At 36.9% G+C, this 20,015-nt stretch overlaps 1 long non-coding RNA gene across 1 annotated transcript; it reads left to right on the forward strand.

The window, feature by feature from the left end:
• Positions 1-11,865: 11,865 nt before the first annotated feature.
• Positions 11,866-15,712, forward strand: LOC123639455. Its single transcript, XR_006735734.1, has 3 exons — positions 11,866-11,878; positions 14,887-15,002; positions 15,637-15,712. It is a non-coding gene; the product is annotated as an uncharacterized LOC123639455 (long non-coding RNA).
• Positions 15,713-20,015: the final 4,303 nt, after the last annotated feature.

The raw sequence follows: 20,015 nt of genomic DNA on the forward strand, positions 1-20,015 counted from the left end.
TTCAATAGCACTACTTTTCAGGTAAGGTAATGGGATAGAAAAAAAAACCTTCTGATTTTCTGATTTTAATAACAAATTTCTGCTTTAAGAACAAGTTTAAACTTCATCCCAATCTCTGGGTTATTCATTACACACAGCCTAGATAAGACATTAAAATCTTGTGAATAACACATATTCCAACTTGTACATGAATGACCTTTGGCAAATCGTTCATCCTTTGTCATATTTAGCATTCTTTATCTTTCTAATAAGGGCTTAGACAAGGTTCTCTGTCATTGCTGGGCATCCAAAATAGACTTGGTTTCAGTTGGTCTGGGGACAGACTGAGCTTCTCCATGTTTGCAAATTTCGTCAAGTGATTCCACTGTGTAGTGAAGGTTGAGAACTACCCAACTGGATAATGTTAGCCTACTAGCTCTATTATTTTAAGATTCAGCAATGTTCCTTTTATAATGGTAGATCATCAACTTTTATTGTTTGAGATAAAATTTGATGAAATTTCACCCTGGTGAGAGTTTGGAGCTGAGGATTGGAATTTCACCCTGCTTTCCGTGGGAGAATCCCTAAGACATTGTGTGTGGAGGTAAGTAGAGGAGCCTACAGTGGAGGAAAAGAGCAAGAATGGGGAACTGAGAGGATGCTGAGTTGGGAGGATGCCACGGATTCCAGGGACTTTTAGGAGCCTGGAGTAACAATCACTGAAACCAGGGGGCAGCATCAGGACTGAATGGTAAGCTTTTCAGATGTGATGACAGCAACCTGGGGAAATCTACAAAACCTAGGATTTCCCCTGAAAATAAGTGACCTAAAATGTCTGAGTAAACCCATTGATTTTTTTTGAATTAGGGAAGAACACAGATCTGTAAAAACCAAAGGAAAAAATACAGTGCTGTATGAAGGAAAGAGAAAAAGTCTCCCATCTCTGCCAAACTCAACCTGCTGCTTTCTAGAAGTAGCCACTGCTTACACTTTACTGTGAGTCCTTCTAGATGTGTCCTTTGCATAAACAATCCTATCACATATTCATGGAATCTGTCCATTGATATATTATTTAAAATCAGATAGAATCATCATATTATAATTACATTATCATTATAATATTATAACAATATATTATTAAATTAATAATATTATAATATTATAAATCCAAGTTATAGTATAATGTGGATTTATTTTTTTCTTCCATCTAATATATGGAAGAGATACATGGTATGTACTAAACCATGTAAATGTGGCTCATTCTTTAAGGGCTGTTTAGTATTTTTGTTGAAAAGATGTGCCATAACTTAGTAAGAGAGTTCTTTAATGGTGGACATTTTAATCATTTCCATTTCATTGCACCTATAAAGTATTCAGTAGTGAACATCCTTCTTCATGTATGTTTAATCAATTGTACATGTACTTCTGTAGAGTTGATCCAATGATGTCAAATACTTGGGACAGAAAGATTTAAAATACAGATAAATTTCCAAATTGTCTTTCCAAATTGCATTATCAATTTATAAGGCCATCAAGATTATATGAAGTTTCTCTTTTGTCACAACTGTTCCAGCCTGAGGAATAATCAGTGTTTTGAATCTTCACCATTTTGATAGGGGAATTGTTATTTTGTAGCTTTAATTTGTATTGCTTTAATTATCAGTACAATTTTTTTGAATAAGTAAATTTACAAAGAGACTCCTACTCACCTACCAACAACAAAAAAATTACATAAGGTTTCTATTTAGATGGTAATAAAAAAAAACAACTGAAAGGGTATATTGGAGGGACTTAGGCAGAATGCAGGCATCAATTTGCATTTTCTAATCAGAAACGCTTTTATTTTTCTCTTTGTCCTCTGCAGTTCTCCAGTTTGAATATTCAGCAGGAGAAGAAGGCTGACTGAATACTTAGATTTAACAACAATAGTTAAACATATTCCTTTCTTATGATTCAGCTCCATCTTTCTAAGGTGAAACATTTCAAGCAAAGTAAATCTGAATTTTGAATTCGGATGGCTCACTGCTGAAATAATTACGAACACAATGGAAACGGGAAACTTTTCAGAATATTTTACCTCTGTAGACAAACTGACACTTTCAAAGAGCATTCGCATGACATGGATGCCACGCATCACCGTCCATCACTTTTCACCTCCCTCCACCAGCCTTGTCTATGCCAAGGCCAATGCAGGTCCTAAATCGAGGACGGCCCTCAACATGAACTTCCTGTGCTGGCTGGCCAGCACCATGTTTTCCAGAATGATCTGTCCTAGCACATTTGCTCTCTCACCAGGCTCTCCTTTTCCCCTTTTCCTGTCCTCCCCCTCTCTTCCTGTTCCAAGCCTCTCACCACTCTTCTGGCACAATCTTCCCTTGCTGCAGGGAGCAATCTTCCCCAACCAGTACAGTCTCACGTTTCTCTCATGGGACACACATCAAAGGGAGAGTCCTGCACTCACTGTAGCCTCATTCCTTGGCTCCCTTTCTTTCTCTTCTTCCCTTCTTCATCCCAGCCACCGGGCCCTTGTTATCAGGATCTTCCCTTTTGTCCTACATTAATTTATCAAAAACCTGGTCCTTTAGTCAACAGTGAGTGTCCAAGAACATGCATTTGGATCAGGCTACTGCTCTTGGTGCCAACCAAAGTAGCATGCCTGATGAATTATGAAACCCTTTTCTGGGCAAGTTTAGAATCTCTGGTGCTGCCAGCGCAGTGGACCAATGAATGGGAATGTGTGCGACAAATCAGAAAATTCTTCTTGGGAAATGATTGGGAGGAGAGATCTGCAGTGGACTACTGTGACAAGCTGAAGATCTGAAGAAGGCTGGTCAGGGGTGACCTGGAAAAAAGCCACTTCTCATTTATGTTTTAAATTTAGAGACTGCTTACGACTTAGCTAATAGAGTCCAGGTTTGATTTTTAAAACTCCAGGAACAAACCCCTTCTCTGTGTTTTGTTTTACATAGTATCTCTCTGTGGGAGTTAAATACCTACTGCTGCTGTAAACACAAACATTAGTGTAATGGCTAGGATTAATGCTTTCATCTATTTTAGGCGGCAAACACCATGTCTCCTTCTGCAAGTGTCTCTGTCTCTGGGGACTGGCTGTGCAGGACTCACTGTTACGCTGCTAGAAGGGTTTTGGTTCTGCCCATGTGAACACGCTGGATGCAGGTTTAATGCACAAGTGACAATTCAGCAGCTACCAGATTTTCTTTCTCCCATTCTCTTTTCTTGCTATCTCAAGACTGGATTTGTTAAGCCAGGCATTTTTAGCATGACACATGTACTTGTACACATGAGCACACCCCACATTTCTCAACGCTCATGAATTATTCAGCTTGGTTTTTTCCTCTGTGTACTAGGTGTAGATTCTCCTTTTCTTTCTTTCACCAAAAAGGAAGAGCTTTCTCCACTCTTTTATACCTCTCTTAAAAATTATTATTATTAAAAGAATTGAATGTTTATTAGGATCATTTTTAAATAGCTTGACACATGTATCTTACAGTAAGGATGGTCTTGTCCTAACACTTAACGTCCATTGCCTTCCTCATCCCTACCTTAAGCTCCTTGACAATGGGATAAAAAACACTCTAAGATCCATTGAAATTTCTCTTTGTTCCTCTCTTGATACACCATTCAGGGAAAGAATAATTTTATAGCCTTTGGTGCTATTCACAATTGCTATTTCAATTTGGTACGCATTTGCTGAATTTAATGGGGTGTCCTATATTCTATCTGGTAATCCTGGATGATACTCTATCCTATGTCTATTACTGTATTATGATACTTATCTGTACCCTTTAATGTCTATGGAATAAGATAGTTGATCAGGAACCATGACAGTGAAACCAGAAAAAAATTAAATATTTTTGAGGCGAAAGACTCAATTGAATTTATTCCCTGGTATGCACTCAGAGCCCAGCAGCCCATACGTGCTCCAGAGGTATTTATTAAATAAACTAAGAGATGGTACATATTGAGCAAATTGGTTCCTAAGTCTGTCTCTGCTTTACCTTTGATCAAGTCCAACTTTTTCTGTAAATGGCCAGATAGTAAGTATTTTAGGCTTTGTAGGCCACGTGGTTTCTGTTGCAACCATTCAACACTGCCAGTGTGATGGCAGGCATGGACAACATGCAAACCAATGAATCTGTCTGTGTGGCAATAAAACTTTATGAAAGTAGGTGACAGGCTGAATTTGGCCTTCTGGTAAATTTGCTCACATCTGCCACAGACTCATCCCCCCACCCCCAAATGTGACTGTGATGTTGATGTGTCCCAACTTCTTCTGGGTGGCAGTGGTGGTGAAAGAGAGAGTAAAGGGAATTGTGGTGACAAATACCTACTTTTCTCTGCACAACTCTTTAACCATCAACAATCTGATGGAGAATATGCCTATCTTTCTTTAGATCCACAAACTCGTTAACAATCTCGGGGAGCCTTAAGTGTTGTTGGAGTGTCAAAAATTGCCAATAGTGGATGGTGTCAGAAATGAACGAATGTTTTTCAGTTATTTTGTCATTAATAAAAAATTAAACGGAGATCACCACATGGGGCAGTTCTCCTTGAGAGCACCTTATCTGGTTTTATGCCTCCGGGGAGACAGTCCCTCAGGGGAATGAGTTCTTGACTCACATGTTGGCCTCCCTAGGGGTCAGATAATGAGTTGCTGTTCTGTAAACATCACCCTAGGGACACTGGGGTTCCAAATGAGAGTTGTCTAGACACCAATAACTGAAGGCTCAGGTGACATCCAGAATCAGAAAGAGGTGAATGATGGGTAGGTTGTGTATGGTCTAATGAGTATTTACATTTAGGGACAACTTCTCTTTCAATAATATGGACTAACCACACTAGACAGGAGCCAACCCCTGTCCAGTCGTAAATGTAAGAGCAATGGGAGAGGGGTTTGCAGTTCTGGCAGAAGGCCACCCAATAGGCAAGCCAGTGAGAAGCACCCCATATGTGGGGGAGTGTTGGTCGCTGCTGAGACTCCTGAGGCTCTGGGTCCCTGACAGTGTGCTCTTGCCAAGTGTGTCCGTTATCAGGGCCTCACTGCTGCAACTTGTCCGACCAGAAAGAAGAGGAAGTCTCTATGAACACAGCTGCTAAATTGTTTTGTGCAGACGCAAATAAATGGCAGAGGCAGCGACAGCACATAAAGAAAGAGAGTTTATCCTCAGTGGAAAAGAATTTATTTGGTGTGTCCAGCCACTCCTCTTATTTTTCTTTCTTTTTCAATCAATAATTGTTCTCTACCTCTTTTAACTCTTTACTTGTTTATGCATAGAATGTTTCGCTGTTTTATAAATAGCTTTCTCCTTTCATTCTGAGAAAGGATCTTTTAAAAATATGTTTATATATGTATGTTTTTATATAAATGTGTGTATATATATATGTATATGTGTGTGGGTGTTTTTCTCCATTCTTTTCTGCGTGCTCTGTTTTCTTCATGAACGACTTATTCCTTTCTCAACTGCTCTTTGTCCTTAATGATTTAGCCCAGGCATCACTTCCTCTGCCAGAAAGTCTTTCCTGACTTGGAAGCCTCCCTTTCCCCTCATAGGCACTTTTCCTGTGCCTATGACTATCACAGCATTCATTAAATTTATGTGATAATTATCTATTTGTGTGAGTTCTTTGTATTTAATCATCTTTGTTGCCCTTCCTAAGCACCATGCCTTTTACATGGCTAACTTTCAGTAGAATGAATATGATTTGGTGCTAAGGTTCAAGAGGTTAAATGTGACCAAAGCCAGAGCTGTAGGAAGTGGCAGATGAGGGTTTTGGGTCTGAGTGTGTCCTGGGCCCCCAGACCACTGCCTCTTCAGATGCACCTACTTTCACAGTGTAGGACTGCCTGGCCATCTGTGGAAGATAGTTTAGTAAGAATAATATTCAAATGGGACACAAAGGAATCATATCAGGCACAATTTGATTCTTAAAGAATGTTTCTATCTTCTTTATGGACAGTGGGCTCTGGGGGAGCAAAGGAGGAAACCAAGAGACAAGCTTCAAGGCCATTGTAGTAACCCAGCCTAATGAGGATGGCAGTTCAGAGTAGACTCCATCAAATTATGATCACCATAATGGCAAGATTTCTATTTCATTAATTTTGGAATATTGACCAACTAAACTATCATAAAGATCAGAAGAAATTTAATTTTAATTTCTTTTTAAAATACAATAAAAGATAAAGATAATTAGCCCACCCCCACCCACAAAAAAAATTAAAAATAGAAACACCATATGACCCGGCAATTCCATTTCTGGGTATATACCCTAAAGATTTGAAACCAGGGTCTCAAAGAGTTATTTGTACACTCATGTTCATAGCAGCATTATTTGTGTTGGCCAAAAGGTGAAAGCAACCCAAGTGTCCATTGTGGATGAATGGATAAACAAAAAATATGGTATATACACACCGTTGAATATTATTCAGCCTTTAAAATGAAGGAAATTCTGACACATGCTACAACATGGATGAACCTTGAGGACATTACGCTAACTGAAATAAACTAGTCACAAAAGGAAAAATACTGTATGATTCCACCTATATGAGGTACATAGAGTAGTCAAATTCATAGAGACAGAAAGTAGAATGGTGGTCACCAGGGGCAGGAGACAGGGGAGAATGGGAGTTATTGTTCAATATGGACAGTTTCAGTTTTGCAGAAGGAAAAGCATTCTGGGGATTAGCTGTACAACAAGGTGAATGTATCTAACGTTACTGAACTGTACACATCATGGTTACGATGATAAATTTTATGTTATGTTTATTTTACCTCAATTTAAATAAATGAATAAATATTCTGTAGACAGGTTGGGCATTAGAAAAGAAAAAAATGAATAAATAAATAAAGGACAATTGAATGACAAAAAAAAAGAATAATATTCAGTCCTTTCTCCTGAGTTTTTCATGTTTTCCTCTATTTTCACTCTCCCAGACAAGGCAACCCTCTGGTTCCTTAAAGAAAATTCTCTGGTGGAGCTGATGGAACATATTCCCTGGGTGTTTCTTGGCCCCCCACTGGCTGTTCCTGTGGGCATCTCTCATGGGAAGAATCTCTTCTCCTTATCCCTCCCCCAACTACCGTCTCCATATGCTAAGCCTCCCGTTAGATCTCCCTGTCCACAAAACCCCGGAAACTAGAGATGCTCTGTTCAGCCATCTCTCTATCACTGCAGAGCTGTTACTGTAACAGCGTATCACTGAAATGGTCTTAGAGTTGGCTGGTAATCACATGGGGCTTGGTGTTTCTTCCCACATCAAGAGAAGGCACATAAATAGCCCATGTTTATTTGTGACTTTCTGGTTTTCCTAGTATTGTTTGGGAAAACAAAATCATGGTTCATTTTACACACACACACACACACCCGTCTGATGCAACTCTCCCCAGAGGACAGCTTCATGGAGTTAGAGTTGCTCTAAAGAGAAAGTAGGTTGACGCTGATTACAACAGCTTGAGTTAGACCAGCACCATTCAAACTTTCTATGACATCAGCGGTGTCCAATACAATGGTCACTAGCCCCTTGTAGTTATAGAACCCTTGAAATGTGGGGAGTGTAACCAAGGAGCTGCCATTTTTATGTTACTTAACATATTAAAATTACTTTAAATTTAAATAGCCACACATGGTTAGTGGCTATTATATCTTACAAAGCAGACTTAGAGCATCTGCTCTCCTGATTTCAATATGGAGGTTTATATCAATCTCACTATTTGATATTTCAATGATAAAAGACTGAAGACATAAAATTAATTTTGTTTGATTAGAAGGTCTCTCCATAAATTTTCCACTGGAGAACAACCTTGACAACAATTCTGAGGGTACCTTTGTAAAGGGGGAAAATGACTTATTTGCTGAAAATGAAAGGGAATCCTCAAGTATAATCCATATATTCCAAATATTTTCTACAAAACTTCAAAGGTTGTAAGTATGAGGGGAAGGAATTTATATTTTATGTGGAAACTCATTGGAGGGTTAGCAAGGACAGATCTGGTATAGAGTCCTGAGTTCAGGTTCCAGCTGTAGCACGTGTAACTTTGGGAGAATCACTTATTCTCCAAGTCTGTTTCCTTATCTCTAAATTAGAAATGATGACAGCACCCTACCAAACTATTCCACAGGGTTTCTGGAACTAAATCAGATAATATAGAGGCAACTGCTTTGTAAAATACTATAAAGATGGTAGTTATTAATACTATTGAAATGTTAATTGATATTATCATTCTGTAACCCTTCCAGAGTAATTCAGTGTGGATGGCAGCAACAGTTTCAGTGTGGATGGCAGCAACAGTGGGGATAAGCCACCTTTTCCTTACTTTTTATGGTTAAGTAATTCTGAAAAAGGAAGAAATTCTACTAGTAAAAAATGGTAAGGAAAGAAGGGTTGCTTTCACATTAATTCACAGAAACATTTGTGTGTGTTAATGGACTTAACAGGCATGCAAACTAATCTTGTTTTAAGAACCAAATTTTAACTGATATGAATTTCTTTTCTGACGAAGGAAGTTTCAATTTTAGGATTTCCCTCTTCTGTTTTTATAATAAAAGGATATTTCAGAAAAACATAATAGCTTTTTCCTTCATTTCTCATGACTCACCCAGTATCTTGTTTTGTAATCTCCTTTCCTTTGACCAAAACCTCTAGGGCAAGCAGTATGTCCAATCTGGGAAAGTGAAGGATTGAGTAAAATGGAGAAAATCACCACATTTAGTTAAAATGCCTTACCTATGGTAAGCATTATTATTCTCACTTATGGTGACAATAATAATTTTAGACATTTCACTATTGCTTCTTTTTTCTTCCTGCTGCTGTGCAAATGTGTCTGTGAAGTTATCTCCAAATGGCAGAAAATTATTCCAATGGGTAGGGAGCTATGAACCCCCTTAGTTTCCATACTCTGAGAATGTCCAAATAAATTTTCAATTTCTTTTAGTCAACCCAGAGTATTTTTAGTAAGAAAGGGATTTTTTTTCTTACAGTCACCTATTAAAGATTTTTAAAATTTAAATGTCCCTATCTTAGCAACTATTTTATTTATATTTTCCAATTTCTAGGCTGAAATCTAAATACTCTTTTGATTGACAAATGCAAAAGTTTTCAAAACAATCCATTTTGGCTTACTTACTTTAATGTATATGAAATAATTGATATACGACTTATGTTTGAAAGCATTTAATAATGAAAATAGTATTTTACCTGAACAATGACTCAGAGACTGCCTTGACAATCCAATTTCTGCCATTTGGAACTTCCATACTTTATACTTTAACATTCTAGCCAAGCCTAGAGTCTAGATATTTTATGAGCTTATATAAAAATACATTTAAAAATATTATGCCATTCTATAACATGTACTGTAAATATTTGTAACTGAAAGCCTTTTACATGTTATAAAGTTTTCTGGAATGTAGTACCATGGATGAATATTCCAATATGGGTTAATATCAGATGAAACATCTTCATGTTACATGAATCATGAAGATATGTATTAATCTTTAAGATGTGTGTCAGTTGGCCTGTGTTAGAGCATACATTTAAAACTCTGAGAGCCCAAAACATTATGCTTCCCTTTAGCTTGGGAAAGGACTAAAAAAAATACCATGGAAATATAGCTAAGCTGTATTCAAAGAAAAGAAATGGTTGCTTTGATTACATTCAGGCATTCCCACAATTATTCTTTGGAAGCAAAACTAATCTTTTAGACAATCTACAGCTGCTGTTGCTGGAATTGCTACTATTACGGCGTATTGGGAGCCTCGTAGGTGCCAGACTCTGTCATAAGCATATCATCTCAGTTAATGTTCAGACACCACTCTTTCATGATGTGGGCATGATGCTTAGTTTACACACAAGGAAACTGGAGCTCAAAGAGGCTTGGTAAAATTAGCAGAAAAATCTTTAGTTTTAACAACCAGAGATGTGGTTAGATTTTTTTTTTTTTTTAATGAATGAAAGAAACATGGAGCTTGAGAAGTAAAGCAGCAGTATGAGGCTACCATTTAAAGGGCACGTGCAGACACAGCCTCTCTCACATCTCCGCCTTTGCACATCTTCCCTGCACTCCATCTTTCTCTGTTAAGATTTTACCAGTTCTCCAAGGCTCAGTTTAAAGGCCACATCCTCCCTGATCTTCCAGGATGAATGTCTCACTCTTCCTGTGCTCCCTTGACGTGTTGTTTATATTTTTATCAGAACACGGGCAACAGTGCATTCATTAAAACAACACTTATTAAGTGCCACTTTGTACCTGGCACAACAGTTAATTGTGATAGGGTCTACCTCTCTTTGAGCACAGGGTCCTTGCTTTGTTCATTTTTGTGTCATTTATAGCATCTAGCAGAGAAACTTGCTCATAGGTACTCAATAGATATTTGAGTAAAATGTCATTCTGGCCACTCATGAACCACATCTAACAACCTCATCAACAATTTCTTTTTTTAATAAAACTGTTTGCAAACAGATGTCACATATAGGGTACTGTCTCATATATTGAAGAGTTGATAATCAAGGATCCCCACAATTAAGCATGTTCAAGTTGGTGCCATAAACTGCTTTAGAATGCTGTCAACATTTATTGTGTAGGTTTTCCCTTCTTCAGAGTTTTCTTTCAATTCATTTAGGAGGAAGAATATTTATTAAATACTCCCCAGTCTTTAACACCTTTCAGTTTCTATTTGTTTCTAGTGAGGGAAAGCTTTTTAGAGATTTTGTGGGACACAATGGCTAGAGATAAGGATGGAGTTGGAACACCTAGCAGCAATTATGCCTAAGATAAATCAAAATCATATAAAAATAATAGGGAATCTAGAGGTTTTCTTGGATGCTGCAAATTCATTGGCACAGTTGGCTGTAATTCAGCATCATTCTACATATTTTATACATTAAAATATGAAGTGACTCACTTATCAGGACTATGAAGAAGGTCTCTCTCTATATAGTCCAACCAAAAAGTATAATGAGGATCTTATTGAATTCAGCTCTGAAGATCAAACACCAACCATGGTCCATAGCAAGACATATAACAATTAATTATTAGAGGTTTATGTTTAAGGTAATCATTTATTAAAGTAAAATTTTTAAAAAAGTGTTGCAAATGTAGGCACATAATGCTGGAATTTATGTTGTCTGAGGCTGATTTCTTGTTGAGAATTGCAACATGTGAAATTTTGATATTTTCTGAAATGTACACTAATGTAGAATTATTCGTGGCTGTTCTAATTAAGGTAGAATAATTCATTTAAAAAGAAATAGGAAACAAAGCTTAGTGATAGATATTGAAATTACATTTCCATCTATAAAATTATTTAATACCTCTTACCTAAGAACATTCTTTTATTTTGTCATTAATTTTTAGTTATTAAGCATAGGTTGTAAATAACAATCTCTTACATTTGAATAGAACTTACAAATTCTTCAAAATATTTTCATCTAGACGTTCTCAAGGAGAAATTAACATTTATTTAGAGTGCTACTTGTGGGAAGAACCTTATATATTATCTCATTTCATGGTAAAAATTAGGAAGCAAACAGATACATTTTGACCTTGTTAAAATCTGCCTAGATAATTCAGGGAAGAGATTCAAATTTAGGTTTTTCTGATTTCCAAATCCTTGTAATATCCTCTTGAAAATCGATAACAAGGAATTCTAGTGATTTGCCCAAGGTTATAATTCATGGCAGATTAGAATCCAGAATTCCCATCTTTTAGTTATTACCATATTATCTGTTAACATACGCTTTGTGCATAGACATTAGAGAGTCAAGATTAATTTTTATTGTTTAAAGATTTTCCTTTTCTTATGAAGGTTAAATTTGGTTCAGAGAGGAAAATCTATTGTGAAGGACTGCTTACCTAACCAGAAATTATGTGTAAAGCCTGAAGTAAGTATCTGTGTAATTAACCTGAATGATATAAACACTCTTTTTCATATGGTCATACTATATACAGTAAAAGTTATCTTAAGCATCATTTTACTAATTAGAAAGTATTCCTTTGAAAATCTCTTTCACCTGAAATGCCCTAAGATTAAATAAGATGCAATTTTTGGGCTCTAGCAGCACCCCAGTAAGAGCTGTCACATGGAGTTGAATTGTCCCCATTAAATTATCAACACTTTAAGAAACAGGGACTGTGTCTTTTTTGTATTCCATTTCTTGAATCTCAGATATTATGAAAATAGGACAATACACATATTTGTAGAAATTTTTTGGAAAAAACTTTAGAACCCAGTGTGCAGATCTGCCTCCTACTCTCTGAAATAATAAATGTCAAAGCTTCAAGGACAACAATCCCATGCAAGCAGTTTTTAATAATTAGCTATTTTGTGACCAGAGGCAAGCAACAAATTCTCTACATGTACTTAGTTCCAGGAGCACATTCTGTGTACATTTGCTTCTTGGAACTGAGTAAATCAAGCCCACTGAGGTAATGGGAGTTAAAGGTGAGTAACAGACACTTTTGGAAAATTTTGAATTCCAACTCTTGCACAAAACTGAATACAAACCTTTTTTTTTTTTTTTTTTTTTTTTTAGACAGAGTCTCACTTTGTTGCCTGGGCTAGAGTGAGTGCCGTGGCGTCAGCCTAGCTCACAGCAACCTCAAACTCCTAGGCTTAAGCGATCCTCCTGCCTCAGCCTCCCGAGTAGCTGGGACTACAGGCATGCACCACCATGCCCAGCTAATTTTTTCTATATATATACATATATTTTTAGTTGGCTAGATAATTTCTTTCTATTTTTAGTAGAGACGGGGTCTCACTCTTGCTCAGGCTGGTCTCGAACTCCTGACCTCGAGTGATCCACCCGCCTCAGCCTCCCAGAGTGCTAGGATTACAGGCGTGAGCCACCGTGCCCAGCCTGAATACAAACCTTTTTATTGTAAAGGCCATGTGTTGCCCTTCCTCTAGTTCCATGAAATCAAAGATGGGAACTAGTGATGTTTACTTGGTGAAGCACAGACCCAGATGGCATTTAGTGGATTACTGCTTCAATGACCTAAATGGCATTTTAGTGCTTAAATGAGTCAGTATGTCTCTGGAAATATCTTACAAGGACTGGATTGGTCAAGCCAAGTAAATGTTAGCAATATCAGATGACTACAAAAAAAAAATCCCAGCTCTCAGCAATCTCATCAAACAATTTAGGCCAAGAAATCTGGGAGGGATTGGCTCACAGCTACAGTATTAATGGTTAGGGAGGCAGTGTGTGGGCATTGGCCCTGGAAACTGAGGAAATTTACTAATCTTACCTGCTTTTTTTATTTCAGAATATTATGGGGGCACAAACATATTGGTTACATGAATCACTTTTGTACAGTTTGAGTCAAAGTTGTAAGTGTGTCCATCACCCGGATAGTGTGCATTGTACCGTAAGGTGTGAATTTACCTTCTTAAGGACACACAGTAGACATGCAGCGCTTTTATGGCATGAACCCCTTCCAGGGGACATCTAGAGTTTAACCTAGGGAAGGTTACCCATTTGTATCTCTTGCGTGTTTAGAGTCGGGGTGCCAGTTATCCCCACGTCTTTGTTTTACAAGGGATTTCAACAGACATATTTCCCCATTTGCTTATTATCTGAGAGAGTAGCTCAAACAAAATGTTCAACCTTACATTAATCTTGATGACTCAACTTTCCAAATGTTAGGAATGTGATTTGAAAAAAAAATGGGATATACAAAAAAAGGTAAAAGGAATTTGACTTTTTATCAAAATGAGATTGCTAAAAGAGATATGTACAAAAATACAAATATTCTCCTGATGAGTGAAATGTTTTAATACAGGCATGACCAGTTTGACCAAAGCCCTCATTCTAGAAGCCTTTCATAAAGGAAGTCTGTCTGTCATTATGTGAATTCCAAAACATCTGTTCCATGGAACAATAGAGTGGCGCCTGAGGTCTGTGCTGTACCAATGTAAATTTCATTGTGATTAAAATGAATATAGTATGGGACTCTCAGAATTTAAAGAGAGCCTATTGGACAATTATAACTACCTTTCTGCAAATATATTGCTAAACTCTATGAAACTGTTAGTTGGGAATGGGTGTAACTTATCGAGCACTTCTAGGACTTAGTGTATTTCTGAATAATTTCTTGACTATTGGCTAAGATTTATTCCTTTTTTTCTTTAAGGACATCTCATGACATGTAATAAGATTTAAATATTACATTCCCTTTTTAGAAATTGAGCTATTAAAACACACGTCTAAGTAGAAGATACTAAATAGAATATTCTCAAACTGGGTTTTAAACATTCTAGAAGCAGGATTTAAATATTTCTATTGATTTTCCTTTCAAACAAATTTGTGTGTTTAAGTTATACTTTTCCAAAAAAAGTATAATTGCTCATTCTTAAGATTTAGAAAAGAATGGATTTTTTTAAACCTTTTTATAAAAAGCATTAGATAAAATTACAAAATAGTTTCTTGTCAGCCAATCTAACACTTAGCAGCAAACTCAGCATGGCTCTGATTAAACTTATTTTTCATTTGCTTTTTGCATATGTGTGTGTACATGAATATCAATGATCTCAGTTTTTGGAAAACATGTTTTCCCTACATAATGATTTATTTAAGTGGTAAAAACAACAATATGCACCCAGTGACTTTAGTGAGACTAGCACTGAGAGGTTTGACACAAAAGAAATACAAGCTATGAAAGAATACGAAGAAATGAATGGACACAGGTACGTGGTGGGTGGTGTTGTGCTTGTCATTAGCAAAGAAGCCCTTGTGAGTTGTCGCGTATTTCATGTCAAACTGGTCGAAGACATTATTTTAGAATGGCATGTGGTTCATTGGGAATCAGTTTACTTCCATTCTTACGTTCAAATTAGGTTAATTTTGTCTTTAGTTTTCTCAAAGGGTGAAAACATCTCATCTTTTTGCAGACCTCCAGGGAAAGGCATGGAGGTTTGAGGCATGAAGACTTTAAACAGCCAAATTATGTCTTGGGCACAGATTCCATTATTTAGCGGTAACGTGTTTGTCTAGCTTTCTGTGAAAAGTAAGTCCCTACCTTTGTGTTGCCTGGTTAGTCGTGCAGTTCTGATTGAAAAACATGTTCAGTTAGGAGATTTCCCTTTTAGACACAGTGAGCAATGATCATTTATGATTGCAGAAGTTCATAGTTGAGGGCAATCATTTATTTACATCATGAATGGAAGTTTTTCTTTAACGTGTAGTATTGAGGTTTACTATTCCCAGGAACTATAGCAAAGCATGTATGCATTTGAAAGGCTCAGTGTCGGGATTCCTGCTTGGTTTGCCAGAACTGTTTTTACCTTCTGTAAAATCACAGATGGATGTTGACATTTCAGTGAATGAGATGCTCCATTGTGTGGAACAATGAGCCTCTAGCTTTCATGCTACAACACATTTCCAGGATCAAATCATTTCACTTTTTAATAATAATGACCATAGGAATGATTACTGTAATAGTTATGGAAGGGCACCACCATGAAGCAAGTTACATAAGTTTTTGAGACTCAGTTTGCCCATCTGTACAATGAGGATGATAACATCCTCCCAAAATGTTGTTATGAGGATTAAGTGAGAAAATGTATATAATTACCAGCCCATAGTTGATATTCGATAAATGATAAATATTCTCATTCATATTATGTGTTTACATCATCTAGGACTTGTGTCACTTTGAGAGAGCTACAGATGTGATCAGTGGAACTCTGTCCCCAGGGAGTCAAGCTTGAAAGAAAGAAACACCACCACTCACTGAACGATTCTCCATGAGGATGGTAATAAATACAGCTCTGCTGTCCTTGGTGAAATAGTCCTAATGACTACCACACTCTTATTTTTCTGTCAGGAGATGTAAGATTATAGCCCTGGGTCAGTTTGACTTAAGCCCAGTTTCTGCTCATCAAGGTCTAGTGCTAAATACCTTTTAAAAATTAGAATTCTCCAAAAGAAGGGGACCTTTAATATGGTAGCATTTTAATAAGCTATTTTATATAAAGCTATAAAATTGTAACAATATTACTATCATGCATTTTAATTAATATATACTCTTTTCTTTTTGTACTTGTGCCTGGGGATAGCACAAAGAGAGGTATTATTTAAAAAAACTGAATGAATAAATAACCCCCCAAAAATGACTCGTTTTTTCCCTGGCATGTGATAACTGGAAAAAATTAAAAAGGTGCAGTTTTTATATTATGTGATTATATTATTTCTTACATTATTTTTCTTTGTATATAACACATTATGTTAGTCAAACTCCTCATCCTCCAAAATTTTTAAATGAAACCAACATTTACATCTCTAATTTTTGAGAGTTATATTTTATTGACCTAGGTGTAAAATATAGAAATTTTCAAAATAAATCAGCTAAAGTACAAGATATGTTATTTTTGGGAAAAGCTAATATTCATTGCCAGTATGTGACATCCTTAGAAGTTGTCAGCTGTTGGATTACTATAGCTGTTGTTCACAATATACAAGATTTAACCAGTTCAGACTCTCCGGGGTTCAATAGTTCATCACAGACATGCATTTATAGTTAGATGTTCTTTTGAAACTTGTCAGGAAAATCTTAAAATCATTGTCTTGTTAGGTTTCTCATTATTTCTCATTGTATCTCTGGTGGCAGATAATTATTAAAAGGACTCAAAACAGTAAATCCAGACAGAAAAAAAGGCCCATTTATTAATCTAAGTATGGAATGGAAATTTTCGAAGTTGATATGCCTTGCTTCAATGATCCTTTTAAACCAGGGATTCGAGCTCAGGCCTGACTCCAAAGCTCACATTCATCTTCCCAACTTCTTGCTTTCTCTTCCAGAATAACATGGGGGGAAAAGCAAACCCAGAAATAAAGTCTTCAGCTCTGTAAAGTTCTAAATCCTTTTCTTATCCTGCATGTTCTTTTCTTCATCAGCGTCCATAATCTGACTTTCTAACATACGCATCTTGAGACTTTTAGTCTTTCTGTCTGAGACTCACATCCCACTCAGGGTAACACTTACCCAAGTATTGTTCTCTTGGCCATCACCTTTCTTGAGAGAGGAAACCATTGACATTGGTAGTAGGAAAAATGTCTTGTGTCTATAATAGTATTTTACAATGTGAACTTTACATTCACTTGCTTTCAGTGTCATCTTCTTGCAAAATGAGTCATGGTTACGTTCTAACCTTCAGGGTGGTAGAAAATAGAGGATGAAGTCCTGCAGCTAGAATGCCTGGATTTGAAGCCTGTTTGCAGCACCTACTATCACTGTGACCCTGTTCATTTGCTATTTCTAAGAGCCTCAATTTCCTTATCTATGGCATGGGCATAATTCCTCTTTCACAGTGTTTTTATGAAAATTAAATGAGAAACACACACACATTGCTAAAAGAGTATCTGGCACATACTAAGTGCTCAGTACACATTAGCTACAGTAGTCCTCCCTTATCCATGGGGGATACATCCAAGACCTCCAGTGGACACTTAAAAAGTTGGATAGAACCGAGCCCTATATATACTATGTTTTATCCTATACACATGTGCCTAACATAAAGTTTAATTTATAAATTGGGCACAGTAAGAAATTAACAATAACTAGTAATAAAATAGAACGATTATAACAATATATTATAGTAAAAGTTATGTAAATCTAGTCTCTTTCTCTCTCGAAATACTGTAATATTTTTGGACCATGATTGACTGAAGGTCACTGAAACTGCACAGAAAGTGAAACTGCAGGTAAGGGGGAACTACAGTCCTACTTTTAGCCATTTCTACTAGTCTATACATTGCGTTTATAAAGTAATTTCATTTACAATAGCTCAATTAAACATTGCAAGGATCCTGATACTAGGATGAATAATGAGGCCCAGAAAGGTTAATTGACACTTAAAATTGGCAGTGGTGGATCAAGAACTGGAACCCCTATCACATTTAGGGTTCTTTCAATTACACAAACAATAATACATTTACAGCTCAGTTAGTCTTTGATGGCTTATACCTCAGATTTTGGGATCTTTATAAGATTTTCTAGGAGACTTTGTTGTTGATATGATAACTTGTTATTTTGCAGTACATGGTTACTAGGAATAATGAAAATTTGTTTTCTGAATGGCCTAATCCAGGAGCAATGTCCATATTCATAGAAAATTTAGGTAATTCATAGAAAATAGTGAACTTGGGTAAAGTCTAAAGTAAAAACTTGTTATACTGTGTTTGTTACTCACACTTGGCAGTTTTTATGAGGATGTAAGTTGGGTTGTGGAATGGATCATTGCAAAGTAAATTTGAGGATTAGTCTGCAAATAAGAGCTGCTGCTTTATTTGTAAAGAAACACGCCACTCCTAGGATATTCTGCAACACTGTGAGTGTATGTGTGTGTGTGTGTGTGTGTGTGTGTATTTGTGGGTCTCATGATACGTGTATGGAGAGAATAGTCCTCTATTGAAAACCACACTAATACATTTCTGCTTGAATACATTAATCAGCATTCCCATCTCAGTTATTTATTTGGGGAGAACAAGTGTAAGTGCAGGGCTGACTTATATAGCCTCTTTACTGAAAAAGAAAGTGTGATTAACTTTTGTGCCTACAAAGATAGAAGCACAGAAAGCGTTTCCTTTCCTTTGTTAGCCCTGTGACACCTGCTAACCTACACCTGCCAATTCTCTGTGATGAAACGTACAGAAGAAAATAGCATCGGGCAGGTAGACAAAGGGAAAAGGCACAGGAAGAGGAACTGGGTGGGAGGTGCATTTTACAAAGTATGAAACTGGGTGGGAGGTGCATTTTACAAAGTATGAAAACGTTTTGTTTATTTTGTTTTAACAGCAATAAAAAAGGCACTACTTGTAAATATAATTTGGGATGGGCCAGGAGCTTCCCAGAGAAGAGCTGTCAACAAATCTTCTGGCCTCATGCTTATTTAAGCAGATTTCTTATTTTGTTTTCACTAGGAAAAGGTGCTATTAGTTGTTGAGTACATTGTGCATGCCACGTGCAAACCTAAATACCTCAACTGCATCATTATTTAAGTTTCTTCTTAACAGCAATCCTAACAATGGTATTCCACGGATATCTTGGTTTTTATTTTACAGCTAAGGTCTAGAAAGTTTATATAGTTTTCATAGAGCTGTTAAGTCAAAGGGTCAGGGTTTGAACAGATTTCTGCCTTGTCTGAAACTTGATATCTTAGCCACTGTACTCATCAGCATCTGTCGGGGATAATGTTCACAGGATGTGTGATGGTTACTTTTATGTGTCAACCTGGCTTGGCCACAGTACCCAGATATTTGGTCACACATTATTTTAGATGTTTCTGTGAAGGTTTTTAAAGATGAGATTAACATTTAAATAAGTTGATGTTGAGTAAAGCAGATTATTCTCCATAATGTAGGTGGACCTCATTTAATCAGTTGAAGGCCTTGCTAGACAAAGACTGACCTCCTTCTCAGAAGAAAAAATTCTGCCAGTAGAGGGCCCTCTGGCTTGAATTGCAACATCGGCTCTGCCCTGGGTCTCCAGCCTGCTGGCCCACCCTGCAGATTTTAGACGGGTCAGAGCCCGTACTCACATGAGCCAATCCCTTAAAATAAATCTCTTTCTAGATATACACATCCTATCGGTTCCGTTTCGCTGGAGAACTCTGATTAATATAAGGTGCCCTTCATTCATTCTCTTCATGCAATAAGTTGGCTGAGAGATGAGCCACATCATGTTTGCCTGGTGTGGCTCTGCGTGTTGTGAGATCCAGGCAGGCATGATGGGCCTCCGTGAGCTTTCTCAAGGGCATTGGCATGGTGGCTAAGAGCAGGTGAATCTTCTTTTCTCCAATGCATGCTTATACTTCTGTTCCCTGTTTTACCAGCATAAGATGAAGCACATCTAGTTAATACATTCTGGTTTACCTTGAGAATATATTTAGAAATCCACCCATGCTTGGGTAATACATATATGATATATAGCTGCTTATATAAAATTAACATTTCATGAAAGCCTATTGCATGCCACGTACCATGATAGGTCCTTTCCATATCCAAAAAATGTGTTATCTTT

Source organism: Lemur catta, chromosome 6 (assembly GCF_020740605.2).
Source record: "Lemur catta isolate mLemCat1 chromosome 6, mLemCat1.pri, whole genome shotgun sequence".
In the NCBI taxonomy this organism is placed as follows: Eukaryota; Metazoa; Chordata; class Mammalia; order Primates; family Lemuridae; genus Lemur; species Lemur catta.